This window comes from Cavia porcellus, unplaced genomic scaffold, assembly GCF_034190915.1.
Source record: "Cavia porcellus strain 051 isolate PalLab524CR breed Dunkin Hartley unplaced genomic scaffold, mCavPor4.1 scaffold_37, whole genome shotgun sequence".
NCBI lineage: Eukaryota > Metazoa > Chordata > Mammalia > Rodentia > Caviidae > Cavia > Cavia porcellus.
In genome coordinates, this window is record NW_026947520.1 from 11,123,327 (window position 1) to 11,137,747 (window position 14,421).

Consider the following 14,421-nt stretch of genomic DNA (forward strand, 5'->3'; position numbering starts at 1 on the left):
CATACCTACAGGAAGCTTGATAAAAGCACCAAGAACCAACAAGCTGGTATAAGCTGCAACAAGGTGATTTCACTGACTGTACAGATGCAGCAGAAACTTCAGAGCATCATGACAATGTGCAGTTAACTCCTGGTATCTGAGGAGTTATTTTAAAGAGAAGTTCTGAGTCAAGGTGGCAGACACTCATACTGTAGCACTCCTGAACATACATGCATGCAAGAATGATTTTGTTTATTTAAAGACAAAAATAGGACACCATCAAAACAGGTTAGTAGAAGAGTTACAATAACACATTGTGTATTGTTGTCTTTATAGTAGTTATTCAGTGTATAATATATAGGCATGATATCTTTTGCAGACTATATTAGCATAAATGTTTTCAAATAGCAAATATTGAGCTGAGTCAAATCTTTGTAAGTCCTGGCTTTTCTCTACTGGGTTGTATAGAAAACATCTGGGATGGAAATAGATTCCATGTACTAACAGGAGCTAGCTGTACAATTATATTAACCCTGGTGTTTCTTTTTCCCTTCTTGTTCCCTATCAGTTTGATTTTCTTTTGAACAGTGCTTAATCTGGTAAAGGAAAGTGGTCTTGAGGCCAACCTCCAAGTGAAACATTATGAGTGCTAATATTATCCTTTATGAGAGGGGAGAAATATGCGTCTCAGTGGAGATAAAAAAGATATCAATGTATTCCCACTGCACAATTTCCTGAAGACCTGATCAGTGCTAGCAGTGTTGGAGCAGTCTGCCACATTTATTCATTTATGCTTGCTTTGTTTGCATTCAGGCTGCTTCTCTGCATCACAGGGAGGCTAAATCCACCATCTCTATTATCCAGTATTCTGGACTATGCTCTTCCCCAAAGCTCCTCCCTGGATGAATCATCAGGACCTCATCTTGTTGTAGCTTTTACTTTTGTCCAGTTTTGGAGAACTTCATCCCCTGAAACATTTCCATCAGTGCTGTTCAGAGGGCAGAGGGCTGTCAGACTCACATTTCAACTCACCTGACTCAAGGTAGCCCTAGTGAGTGGAGTAGCAGTTGGAAAGAGCCACTATGTCCCACAGGGATTTGGTCCTGAACAACTAAGTGGAATTGCACTCTGCTCTCCTCCTGCTTGGATACCAAACCTCTGAGAAGGTCTAAGGGTGGTAGTGAAACCATGAAACCATCCTGATGGTGAGATGACCAGGTCTTCATGACTTTTAAGTGTTTCATAATTTGGCCTCACTGGAGAATCACTTTCTTCCTAATGATTTATTGTTCATGAACATCTAGACTTAGGAGCTGCCTGGTCAACAGACAGCCATGCTGCTGATGGCTCTTCAGTGCTTGATCAATTCAGTTAAATGCAGTACCAGCATTGCTTTCTGCCAGTCCATGAATTTAAGAACCATCATGAAAGCAGACTGCTTAAACACAGTACGGTACAGAAAATATAAGCACTGAGTGAAACACAGTTCGTATATTGGACCAGGACTCACATGGAATTTGGATTGGTACCAAATGAGCAGTGATATTTGGAGGAAGATGCTAGGATGGCTAACAATGCCTTTCATTATTGAACAGATTCAATGAGCTTCAAAGCTATCAATGGCAGAACTACAGACAGTGGCTATTCTTTTCTCTATAACTTCCTCCAGTGTGTTTCTGGGTTGACCATGGCCAGTAGTATCTTTGATGTCATCAGGAAGCTACATTAAGATTCACAGAGGGATGATTTTTAGAAAATGGCAGAGGCACCTCAGTACTGGAGGATTTGCAAATCCCTTTAATCCACTAGCTTTCATGTGCATCCGATGACTGCACAGAACACTCTGTATCCTTCAAGATCTCAAATCATCCAGCCTTTACTTCCAGTTTCATGTCAGGCTATACTAACACACAGCTTGAGTATACCTTACATTTCCAAGCATACTTTATTCACACTCGTGATTGCCAAGCCTTAGGGTAGCACTATGGATGTCTCAAGCATGATACATTTTATATACATGTTTTCCTAGCTGGACACCAGGCACACTGAACTTCTCCTAGATTTCAATAGTGCAGTTAAAATATCTTAACTCACTGAATGGGGAAATGGGAAACAGTAGTGGAAATCAAAACCGTTCCCAGCACAAGCAGGATATCATTTAGCACACACTTTCAAGCACAGCTCCAGCAGGATGCTCCTCATATCACTATGTTCCTGATGAAGTCAGCTCAAGATGCTGGATTCTTTCAGCACCTAGGAGTCATTCTCATTTTTATTTTGTCTTAAAATGTCACCATACAATAATTTGCTTCTTAGTATGGCCAGTGTTGTAGACCTCTCACTCACGAGAATTGCTACAGTAACACATGTGGCCATAAACTTGGCTAGGATGAAATTTCCACTAGCCCCAAGGACTTTCAAGCTCATCTTTTCAGACAATGTATTTAAATAGCATCTTTAGAGACATTGATCTGGATATGTGCTGGATGACCATGAGTTTTGAGAAAAATATCTTGGCCTCAAAGAAGGCAGAAACATGTCAAGAGTAACTTGCAGGGGATTTGCAAAGCATCAGCACCTCTTATTGACAATCTCAGCTACAGATTTGTGATTAGTTAGCTCAATGTATATTTAGACATATTTAGAGGCTGTTACATGATTTAGTTTGTGAATGTCTGATTAGCACCCAGGATCAGAGCTTGGAGACATTCTGGAGAAATTTCCTGCGTCATTTGAAAATATCAAATTCAACACAGGGATTGCTATGAGTTGCCTCAAAATCCTTGATACTAGCCTAGGACACAAACTGATATTTCTGTCCATTAAAAATTTACTCAAAATATTCTTTGCTTACTTTGTCTCAGAAGCTTCTAATATAAATTCCCCGCACTAAGGACATAGTGTGATCTATACCAGTCACCCATAGGGTTGTGTCCTCTCTCCCTGCTGCACAGGGCCCCAAATAAAACCTGTGAAGCTTCACAACTACATGGGGGCAGTAGAAAGTGACACAACCATAACTGATGTGGCACAATGGAGCAGGACAGTACATTCCACGTGTTTAAGAAATGCCACTGTGAACTGAGTTAGAGAGGAACAATTCCCCCAAGGGGTGTTATATACATTCAACATCTGGTCACGCTCAAATTCCCACTGTATGAACCCATGTACTTACAGAGGCCAAAACAGTCCAGACACTGGATGCAGAGCCTGTGGTCACAGTATCTTGCAGTCTTAAACGACCACACTAAATGGTCCATCTGGACTTAAGGAAAGTTGCCCAGGATGTGGATCTCAAGTTGCATCTCTATTCCTCACAGTCACCTCTGTGGTGACTATGAGAGTTGTCTTCTCCTTTATCTCCATTTCTTGCCTAAAGCCTTTGAAGAATTGGGATCAAGATTTTTGAATTGTCACTCAGAGACCTCTGCTACAATGGAACATAGCCAGGGTGCCTGGCTTCTGTTCAGTATCATGTATGTAAAACACAGCACCTCTACTTAACGCACTGTGAAAACCCAAGAAAAAACTCCCTGGACAGGCAGTGACACTGTCCTTGCTTCTGAATCTTTGCTCCATGCTCTGCTGTAAGAGAAAGCCAGCTACTGGACGTCACTCGTGGTTTCCAGCCTTCCATGTGCTGCTGACACTCTCTGGCTTGTTCCTCCTGCGTACTGACAAAATACTCCTCTGATGTCTTCTGCAGTTGGAGTTCCAGGACCCTTCTCTGGATCTTTTTCCCTATTAACCCTCACTATCCTGCCTTTGGCAGGCTGTGTCAGGGAGGACCACTGTATCTAAGCTTGAGCTACTTCGACTCAACTCTGTACTCACCTAGCTTCCTGGCTTCCAGCAGGTGTCAAAGTGGGTTGCATGAGATGTCCAGGCAGATTAGGGAGTAGCTGTGGGGTCAGGGAACTGTGTATGGCCTGAAGGCACTCAAACTCCTTCCTGTAGTTGTTGTTGCTAGAGATCAGTGTCCTCACAGAAAAGGAGCTCTCTTCCAGTGGTACCAAGTTCCTGTGGGACACTAAATTGTGCATGGCCAGATCATTTGCTTTCTGGACTCCCTAATACAAGAGTAGCCATTCAAGATAATGGAAAGCACAGCGCTTGTGTGGCTAGTACAGATGCTCTAGGATCACACACTACATTGCGAGCATACTACATGTGTGTGCTAGAAATGCTTGTGGGTCACTGTCAAATGCTGTTACTTAAATGTCAGATAGTTTGTCCTGTTCCAATTCCATGTGATACAGGGAAACATAAGGAGCAAGAGTTTTCAGACTTTTATACACAGTGCTATTCCATGAGGCAGGTGGAAGGTGTCTACCAAAACAGGCTTGATCACTTCCTGCTGACCACTTTCTGAAACAGTGAATGAGACAGGTGGCTAATAAGCATCTGATTGTGGTGTCTGAGGCAGATGTGCAAATTCCTTCTCGGGTAGCCTGAGGTGTACACAGCATGACTGTCTGTCTCTGGCCCTGACTCCATGCTTCGTAGGGGAGCATCCATATGAGACACCTTCCACATATAGTGGCATAGCAGGCCATTCCTATATCCAACAAGGGTGAGCCACCATGTTTCCCACTTACCTCTTGTGAATACAGAGCACAGGAGGTTTGAATAAATCTCCACAGGGAATAAACTGGGAATCCCTCTTTCCCATGAGTGTCATAAGAAAGTGAATGGACCATGATCCTTCTAGTCTATGATCAGGAAACTAAACCTTGTTTTAGAGAGATGTCTCACTGTGGTTAAGCACTAGAAATCCAAGCAATGATAGTTCAAAACCTGGGTACTAGACTCAAGTGCCCCATTTTATTCTGATCCTGCCTGCAGGACTCAATGGACAACTTCACCTTCACCCTAGGCAAAGATGAGAAGAAACCTCACCACTGGATTACAGTGGGCCCAGCAGGACCACATTGTGTGTGACTACCATTGGAAGACCCTCTGCCTTGTGATGAGTGTGCCACCACCAACTACATGACAACCAAGGGAAATGAAATTTGTGCAGAAAGACCATTCCTGGTGCCATGACTGCTTCTGTGTCACCTGTGACCATATTCAGCTTCACTTTTCCTGAGATTCCCTAGGTCTTGTCCAAGTCAAGCAGTGTTCAGAAGCTGCAGGATTCAGAGGTTGCAATTCAAAGCCCTGATTTATGTATAGAAATAAGAGGACTTCATAGGTACAAGAAAAGCACTCTTTAGAAGACTTTGAACGGAAGAAACCTGAGTTTTCTGTATGAGACTCACCTTGTTAGTTTACGTGGTTGCAGAAGGACCTGACTTCTCACCTGCCTCTGCCACGGTGGGCACAAGCAGGGGCACAGATGTCCAGTGATGGCCCCAAGGCAGGTCACCAGGGGGCAAAGTCTCCTGTCTCAATGTCATTCTGACCTTCTTAGTTGCACGGAGAGGGATTTTGCTCACCACAAAACCCAAGCACGTACTTTTCTTGTGAAGCTCCTGTGCAGATGGAATTTGTAACGAGACTTCCATAATAGAATCTGAAGTTATTAATTACCAATTATAGTTTGGTCTTAGACTCACTCCAGCATGTGAGTGAGGGAGATAGGTCTGAGGATCTGGCTTGTTCAATTTAAAAAGCAGAAGAAATTTAATTTGTTTAAATCAGATTTCTACCAGGGAAAAGCCACAGACAAGCTCATCAACGCAAGTTCATTTTTCAAAAAGTGCATTTGTTCAATGGAGAATGACTTCACTCAGGATGCAAGTGCATGCCCAATATAGAACTTTCACAGCCCCATGCACCTCTGAGCTGCCTTCTGAGTTCATTTCCAACTGCATTGTGCTTAGAGTATCAAGGAGTTCTGTTTCACTGTACTAAACTTATTTCTTCCACAAGAATCGTGCTTTCTTATACAGTACATTTTGTAAACTGACTTTTTCATAGTTTTGTCCAATAACACCAATCATAATTACAATGAAGAATACTATGGCAAAAAATAGTGATGGAACTGACCTTACCTCACTCGTTCAGTTTTCCCAAAAATGTGTCCAAGGAACTATACTGAGAAGTCACTGGTCCCTCTCCTGCCTCTCTTGCCTAGTGAGTGACCTTCAGAAGGGGCTGTGATGTATTCATCTATGTAGCCCAAAAGCCTTCCATGGGTCTTGCCATCTATCTAGAAAGAGCTATTAAATATCTACAGAATGCAAGACTTTCTAGAAGTCAAGTTGAACTTCCCAAGCAATGTCAAATTCAGAGTAATACGATATCAGACATTTTATTACTATCCCAAAAGCAGTTATTTATAAAATTTGGAAGAAGCATACTATGTTTAATATGCTCTTTCATGCTTTTTAGGTGATTTTTTGCCTTGCAAGATAAACCATAGAGTAAATTGAAAAGAATGTCATTAATAATCAAGAGATGAAGTCGTTATGGGAAAAGCAGTGTAAATTCTCAGGCTGTGTCTGGAAGATTGGATTGCCACTCTTATCAAATGAGTGTACACACAGGCAAACTCTTTCATTCAGTGTATGTTAAGTGAGCATCTCCAAGGCACAGAGGTAGATAAAGCACACTGTGTAATCTCAGGAAGGTCAATGTGTAGTTACCACCTGTGTGAGTGACTTCACAGTGTCCAGTAAGTGCTGAAGTCCCAAAAGAGTAGCTGATGGTACAGCAACATCCACTATGGTTCTGACATACAAGTAAACGACTTCTCAGAAAAAGTAACAATAAGCAGTCTCAAGCCAGTGAAAGGATCACTTATTGAGCCATAATGGATATATTCAGTATATTTACTCCTGAAAGGCAGTGTGATCTAGCAAAAGATGAAAACAAAACAAACTGTTGAATGCAACTGGATTGATATGTTAGATTGCATTTAAGATTTTTGTTTCATTGCTTGAGAGAGAGTCTGGGTGAGACTTCACCCACCTCAGCCTCAACTGCTGAGGTTACAAGCCTGAATAATGGTGCCTAGATTGAGATTACATCCAAATGAAAGTTTTCTTGGATAATCACATACATTCTCTGAATGCCTCTTTCTTCAAGGGGCAAATGTAGATAATAGGTTATATCTCACAAGATCACTGTGAAAATAAAAAAAAGGGGGACAAATATGGAGGAAGCAAGACAACTACCACTTCTTTTGAAAACATGTTACCAACTGAATAAAAGACATTTTTTTTTAAATTTTATTTAAGGAGAAAAGAAAAAAAAAACAGAGAACGGGTACAAGTTATACAGATTTACAGAAAAAAATGAACAGTAGGAAATCACTAGTTAATGGATTACATATTGTCATCTTAGAAATAATTGTTCAAGTCACAAAATTAAAGCTTGTAAAGTGGACATTCCATCAATGATACTGCAAACAGATCTGTTCAATGATCCAATAAAACTCCGTGATATCATTTTCTATCTTATACGCTTAAATATACATGCAGTTATATAGTTTAGAGCACTTTCTTTTCCTCTCTTTTGTACAATGACTATTACACATTTTGGGTTTCATTGCTCCCATGGTTCTTATTACTTTTTTGGAAGAGAGTAAAACCAAATGTGACATAGCAGAACAGAATCGGTCAAGTCAAAAGGGTGGACATAATAGATAATGTGAAAACATAATACAAGGTGATCAACAATGGTTACCATAATGCCTCCCGCTATCTCTAATAGAATTGCCTATATCGGTAGTTATAATACAATTGAACAAAACAGTAAAGAATAAAACCGACAAAACCAAAACATTGAAGATATTGTAGGTCTTCAAAAGTAGATAAAAGTCAACGAGAATAGGCGTTATAATGAATCTCATTATCTTCACAGCTGATGCCTAAACTTTCGAACCTGATACTATCCAGCAAAACAGAATAGGGGAACATCAGTTAAAAACCAGATGGTGAGAGTAATACAGGGCTTTAAGTCGAGGTAATGGAAAGTCAAAGTGGGTTACTATAATATATCCTGCTATTTTTTTTCTTTAATTAAAAGGATAAAAATTAAAAAGTAAATAATGGAGTGGAGATTGAGATAAAAGAGGGCATAACAACGAAACAGTGCAGATCAAAACATAACCATTTAAGCAGAATAGTGTTTCACCACCAGATAATCCTGACCTAAAAGTAGTTACCGTATTGTCTCTTTCCTTGAAATCCTTGAGTACAACTTCGTATACTGTAGCATTAAGTATATCAAAACAATATAAAAGACAAATTAAATGAATGCAAGCAAAACCCAAGCTATGAGAGTGGCATACTGTGTAAACTCTTTTTCCAAAGGACAAAATAGTTTTTCAGGAAATGCAGACAATAAAATATATGATTTACATATACAACATGTTGTATGTAACTTGTAACATGGGTAATATAATTTGACATTGAATACCTATTACTATTCATGTAATACATTAATAGTACACTATGTAATGTAATAGAGAAGTCACTTAGTAAATAATGCAATGATAGCATCAAATACAAGGAAATTAACTGCTAGTATTTATATAGCCCCTTGTGTATACCAGAAACTGAGCTTCACAACTTTATATGCATCTAATGTCATTTGATAGCCACAATATGAACCTATGAAATGGGTATTTTATTGTGCTTACTTAACACATCGAGATCCTAAAAGTATAATAATTAAGAGTACAACTCTAAAAGTCTATTAAGTGGCGAAGACCAGGTTAAATATTTAGCCATACCCTTAGCCAGAACAAAAACATCATAAATGACTTGTGAGAAAGGTGGAATTCTGACAGTATTTGAAAAAAATGCTCTCTCCCTTCCCTGTTGAACCCTTTCCTACCTCTTCCCTCTAGCCATGCCTTGGTTTCTAAGTGCTTTGTCAATATGCACATTCTAGAGATGTGATCTCAGCTTTTGAGCATATATTCTGTTCAGAATTTAATCTAGGACCCAAATATCAGAAATCATGATTAGTGTAGAACAAACGGAGCCCTCTAAAGAACTCAGAGTATTAATCCAAAGGGTATTAAAGCAACATTTTATTTTGTTTTGATTGTTGTGTGCTTGTCTTTTTGATACAGGGTGTTGTATTTTAGTTCCGGCTGGCCCTGAACTCTCTATGTGGTCCAGACTGGCTTCAAACTGTTCTCCTGGCTATAGTTCTAATAAAGTGTTAGTTACAAAGTAGAGGACCAGTATGGGTCCATCGCTAGCCTGTTGTCCTAAATATTGCTTTAAATATTACCTAGTCAATTGTGGCGTTAGTGCACTCTCCAGTTCTGGTGTTTCTCTTTCCTCACCTTCCCCTTAGCTAGGGATCCTAAGAAACAGACCAAGGTAGAACAGCTTTGTTGGTTTTGCAGTGAGCCTGGGAGCCCATCAGCTTCCCAAGTAGAACACAGTTGGTGTCTCCAACTCCCTTTATGCCTCTCCATGCCAACTGCTAGTGGGGCTCCTTATGCTACAGGATGGCCAGGCTCAGGGAAACCTCCAACACAGCACAGCACTTAAACTGGGGAAATGGAACTCCACTAATTGAGATCACTAATTAGGAAAATAAGCAATAAGTGGCTGAATTCCCGTGTGACTGTTTGTAACGTAGCAAAGATAACACTTTAATGGTACCAAAGTAGCCACATCTTACATCTATCTTGAACCTCGATTGCAAGTACTTTTGTCTCCAGGGCTTTCTTTTTTGTGTTTCCTGTCTTCATTCCAAATGCAGCTGCTGATATATACACTTGTAAGCACAGGCACACAAACTCAGAGCCAGTGTGAGCTGAAAGAAAATAAGATTTGTTGAATCTCAGTTTCAGGATGGGCCCTACTTAATTAAAATGGAAAAGGATATCAGAACTTTTTTCTGCTTGAAAAGTCTCTTCTTGGGGAGAAAGAAATGGTGGATCACTTGTGGATCAGAGGCGGGTGCACTGTGCATCTTGGGTAACTACCTAATTCTGCCACTAGTCCAAGGACCAGTCTTTGCGTCTTCTCTCTAGGACTGCTTAACACTCACCTTCCCTTAGTTTAAAGGACATTTTCGCATGGACCCTGGAGGTTCTTTGCTTGTGGGTGCACACTCGCCTCACTCGCTTCACGCTTGCCTCTCATTCTTTGGCCCCTTTCCTAACCACATAGGCACCTAGAGACAAATTCAAAGATGAGACTTTTAGTAGAAAGGCTTTCAAGGTATTTTCTTAGTCTAAAAGTGATTTTTCTCTACCAGAAATTACTTATGGATGGTCCTAAAACCTCAATCCTGGGAACCTTAGCAACACAACACCCATAATTAGGACAAGTTTCCTCCATTCATCTTGTTTAAGGGTGTTGTCACAAGAAAATGATACTCGGCATTCTTAAAGAGAACTGTAATAACTTGGGGACTTTCTCTGCCAATGTACCACAGACCACAAATTACTTCAGTTTCATGAGCAATTTGGGTACCTGTCCTTACTTGAACTAATATCTGACTGCTGGGTCTCTAACCTCACATTCAGAAATGTGGATTTACCCAATAGCATGAACAGAACAGATGCTACCCTGGTTCACATCTTCTAACGACATTTGGAGGACACACACTGTGCTCTGGCTTAGCTCTTAGCAGCAGGATAAAGCAGAACAAGTCACCTAAACTCTTTGTTTTCTCAGGGGGAAAGAAGAGCTGAAAATGTTAATTCAATTTCCCACAAAGGATATAAATTCAGATCACTTACAGGATCCAAGGACTGAGCCTGCGTTAATCTTCATTTTGTGCCTTTATCTTCAAAGAGGGCCATAGGAGAGGACACCAGGTGGCCATGTCACATGGACCCCAAATGACAGGGTCATAGTTTATGTGCTTTTCCCTTAGAGTCAGAGCATGCAGAATTAGTAGAAGTGCACAAAGAAAGTGGAGGTTGTAACAACCAGGCATAATCCTTACTCATCGAGTGGCATGATGCTTCCGACTCTTAACATGCACATTTTAAGAAGTGGCCCAAATCATTCTGGGAGTGGGCACTAAACTGCCCACATGAGCATGGAAATATATGGGGGTAGGAGCAACCTCTACGAGCACTGGTTTTCTGGGTGTGCAAACATCGTTCCTGAATCTGATCTAATGCTTAATCCATAAAATAGTCACATCTCACAATGAAGGTGACCCCTTTCCTTCCCTGTGGGAAGTTGGAAGAACATTCTTATTTAGCCATCTGTATCTATTTAATGAACATTTTCTGAAGCTCTCTGTGTGTCACACTATTAAATTAGTAGTTGGAATATTTTATTAGCTGTGTTTGTCGTCCCTGAACTAATAATGCAATAATGGTAGGTGATCTATAAAGGATTACATACAACCGAGGTTATGCCAAAACAGAATAGCGATGAATCACGCATTTTAACACTTATGGTGGACTTTCCCATTGCTTAACTGGATCACGAGAGTAACTCTGTGCCACAGATCACGCACACATCCTTATTCTATCTTATGAATATTTTCTTCATTTCCTGTCCACCCCACAACAATTACAAACATCTTTGCATTAACGGGAGACCTTTTTCGTGAAAGAAACAGTCATCCAGTCTCTTCCTTGTTGCTTTTCCAACTCAAACATGAGCAGGTGACCCAGTGACCAAAAGCCACATAGACTGTAATTCAGTTTGGAGCAACAATGAAAGAGGAAGTTTCTTATTTAGACTGCCCGTTCCTGGGAACAGCACTGAAAACAGTCGTGTTAGGGAGGAGCTGTTTCTTCACCAAGTGACACCTGGGACTCAGCTTTGGTTTTGTTCACTTAGATCAGGGAAATGTCATTGGTGCTAGTTGCCTAACTTTCCCAATGATCCCATGAGCTTCCAAAATCATTTTAGTGAGCAAATTTTTAAGAGAAAATGCTTACATGGAAAAGTGGATTCTGAGATTCTAAATAGCTGAATATCTTATTCCCATGGTGCAACTCAAAGAACTCAACTTCACAATGTGGAGACATTTATCCAAGGTAAACAGGCTTCACCTCTTCCCTTTTATGTCAGTGTGACCCTGAAGAGAGTGACTAAACCACCTTACCCAAAACACAGTGTAATGATTGATATATTGTGTCAACTTGAGAAGTTTAGACATTTAACTGAGAGCCTCAGCAGGGAGCCAGGATACTTACTTTGTAAATATCTTCATCCTGTGCAAGAGGAGGGCACAGAGATTTTATGAGTGCTACACTCTGCTCTTGGGAGGCTTGTGTTCAATATGCCGGGTGGGAAAAGTATCTTACTCTTTCCTTCCCCTCCATTGCTTTTGCTGCTGCCATGAAGTGTTGCCCCAATGCCATGTCATTCTGCCTTCTAGCCAGCTAATTATGGACTGAAACCTCCACAAACTGTAAGCTAAATACACCTTTCCTTCCTTCTTTTTGGGATCAGGTATTTTATCTCAGCAATGAAAGAAAAGTAGCCAAGACTTATAGGGACTGAGTGTTAATAATACTGCTTTCAGAAGTGTTACAGTGTCACAGTGTAGATGGTACATTATAGTATAACCTTAAGAATGTTGTCAAGAGATGAACATTCAACCACAATTTGTGTTAAATTAATAAAAAATTAAGGAAATATGAGCATACGATGACATTTAACTCCTCATTTGCAGTAGTACTGCAGTAGAGTAGAGGGAAATGAATAAACAAAGAGCCCCTCTACCGGGAACCAGAATATTAGGGAACCCCTGCTCTGTAAGATCTTTTCATGAAGCAGATTTATCTAGTGATTATCCCACTGGCAAGAGTCAGTACAAGTGCAGTTTTGAAAACTATCACAGATACACACACAACTGCATACATGTGCATGTGCACACACACACACACACACACACACACACACACACATGCAAATACATATACCCCTAGAGTTGGAAAATTCAAGGATCCTTTTAAACCTTCACTTCAATATAAGGAACCCAGCATCTTTGCTATTTATGTGTGAAGAGAGAAATCTTTACTGTCATTCTTGATGTGCACAGCTATAGTTATCTTAAAACACAGTGAGATGTTTCCCATCTAAACCTAAAAATATATCAGTCCAAAGCAATGGACAATTTGTACACAGTTCAGTTAGGCTTTGTCAAGTGAATTATTCTTGCATCATCTCAGTATTTTTATAAGTGGAACTTTCTTATGTTTTTTCTGTGTATAACAGAAGCTCAGTCTCAGTGTGGCCCTATTGGATGTAACCGGAGGCCCCACAAAGGAGTCATTTTATTTAGGTCTGAAAATAAAAAAAACTGAGTAAAATAAGTGAGCTCTAAATAAAGTTATGGCTACAAAGTCAAGCTCACTTGGATCTGTGTTTTTATGCAGGTGAATGTGCTTTAAAACTTCGGCTTTGCTTTGTAATGCCCAATAAGTCTTTCTCGAATTGCAAGCCTCTCAATTGCTCTGAGTAGCTGGGTAGACTTATGATTTATGTCCTACCAGCTTCCCTCCTAGACTAAAGGAGGCTTCCCACGAAGATGCAAGTATGCATATAGTTTTGGAAACAGTTGGAGGTGTAAATATCAATGTAATGACAAAATACCCACAGGAAAGTTAAAACATCAATAAAAAAGAAAAAAGAAAATGCATGAAGAAACGAGGTGATAACCACAGTCAGGAAGAAATTTAAAATGTATTCAGGACTCCCTAGCAGCCAAGATACAAAGGGAAAGAGTTGATGTAGAAGAGAGGTGAATGGAGAATTAACCATAACCCATCTAGCAGGCTGCCTGTCGCGTGCTGCAACCTCTTTTGCAGAGGCAGACAATCAGCAGGACCGAGCTTGGTTTCCACCTCTCTTCTTTTTTTTTTTTTTTTTTTTTTTTGTCTTTTTCTTTTTTTATCGGTACCGGGGATCGAACTCACGACTGCCTGCTTACAAAGCAGGTGCTTATGCCGCTGAGCTAAATCCCCAGCCCCTCCACCTCTCTTCTGAGGATAACATGACAGCCCGTATGTTATCTCTCAATAAAATTTTAAAAAGAAATGGGAATTCAACTCCCTCAAGTCAATAACACCTGAGTGTTATTGAGAAAATCACCTGATACCTCAAAGTAGCATTTTGTTTATTTTGAAAATACTGGCTAACAATAAAACTCTGATGTATTCTTACCAGATTCCTCTTGGATAATGTACTAGACTATACTTTATCATATGTAAGCTGTTATGTGGATTTTAACTGATTTTATAGTTTTTGCCACAGCATGGATGGAGGCTTGCACAAAAGGAGCATAACGGCCAAAAATATTATTGGTCATCGTTTTTCTCAAAAATTTAATTCAACTTTTACCCTCAGCATACTCAAGAAAGCCCAAACTTCATGAAATCCCAGGGTTAAATATGCTCCTGTGCTCTCTGTGGCTGTCACCTGCCTTTGGGAGATTTGTTTCCGCAGGTAAGCTCCAGAGCTCTGGTCAGCATGGGTAAGATGCAGTGGGCGAAATGGAGAGGAAGAAGAAGAGCCACAGGGTGCCTGCCCCTGGCCTCCTGTGCCC

The 14,421-nt window shown here is 40.3% G+C and overlaps 1 long non-coding RNA gene across 1 annotated transcript in view; it reads right to left on the reverse strand.

Annotated features, from left to right (window-relative positions):
- Window positions 1-8,951: 8,951 nt before the first annotated feature.
- The window catches only part of LOC106025316 (uncharacterized), a 199,990-nt gene continuing 194,520 nt past the window's right edge, over window positions 8,952-14,421 (reverse strand). Inside the window, exons 4-5 of the long non-coding RNA XR_010045600.1 lie at window positions 9,946-10,071; window positions 8,952-9,708 (exon numbers count right to left, since the gene is read on the reverse strand). This is a non-coding gene — a long non-coding RNA (uncharacterized LOC106025316). The remainder of the gene's footprint in view (window positions 9,709-9,945; window positions 10,072-14,421) is intronic.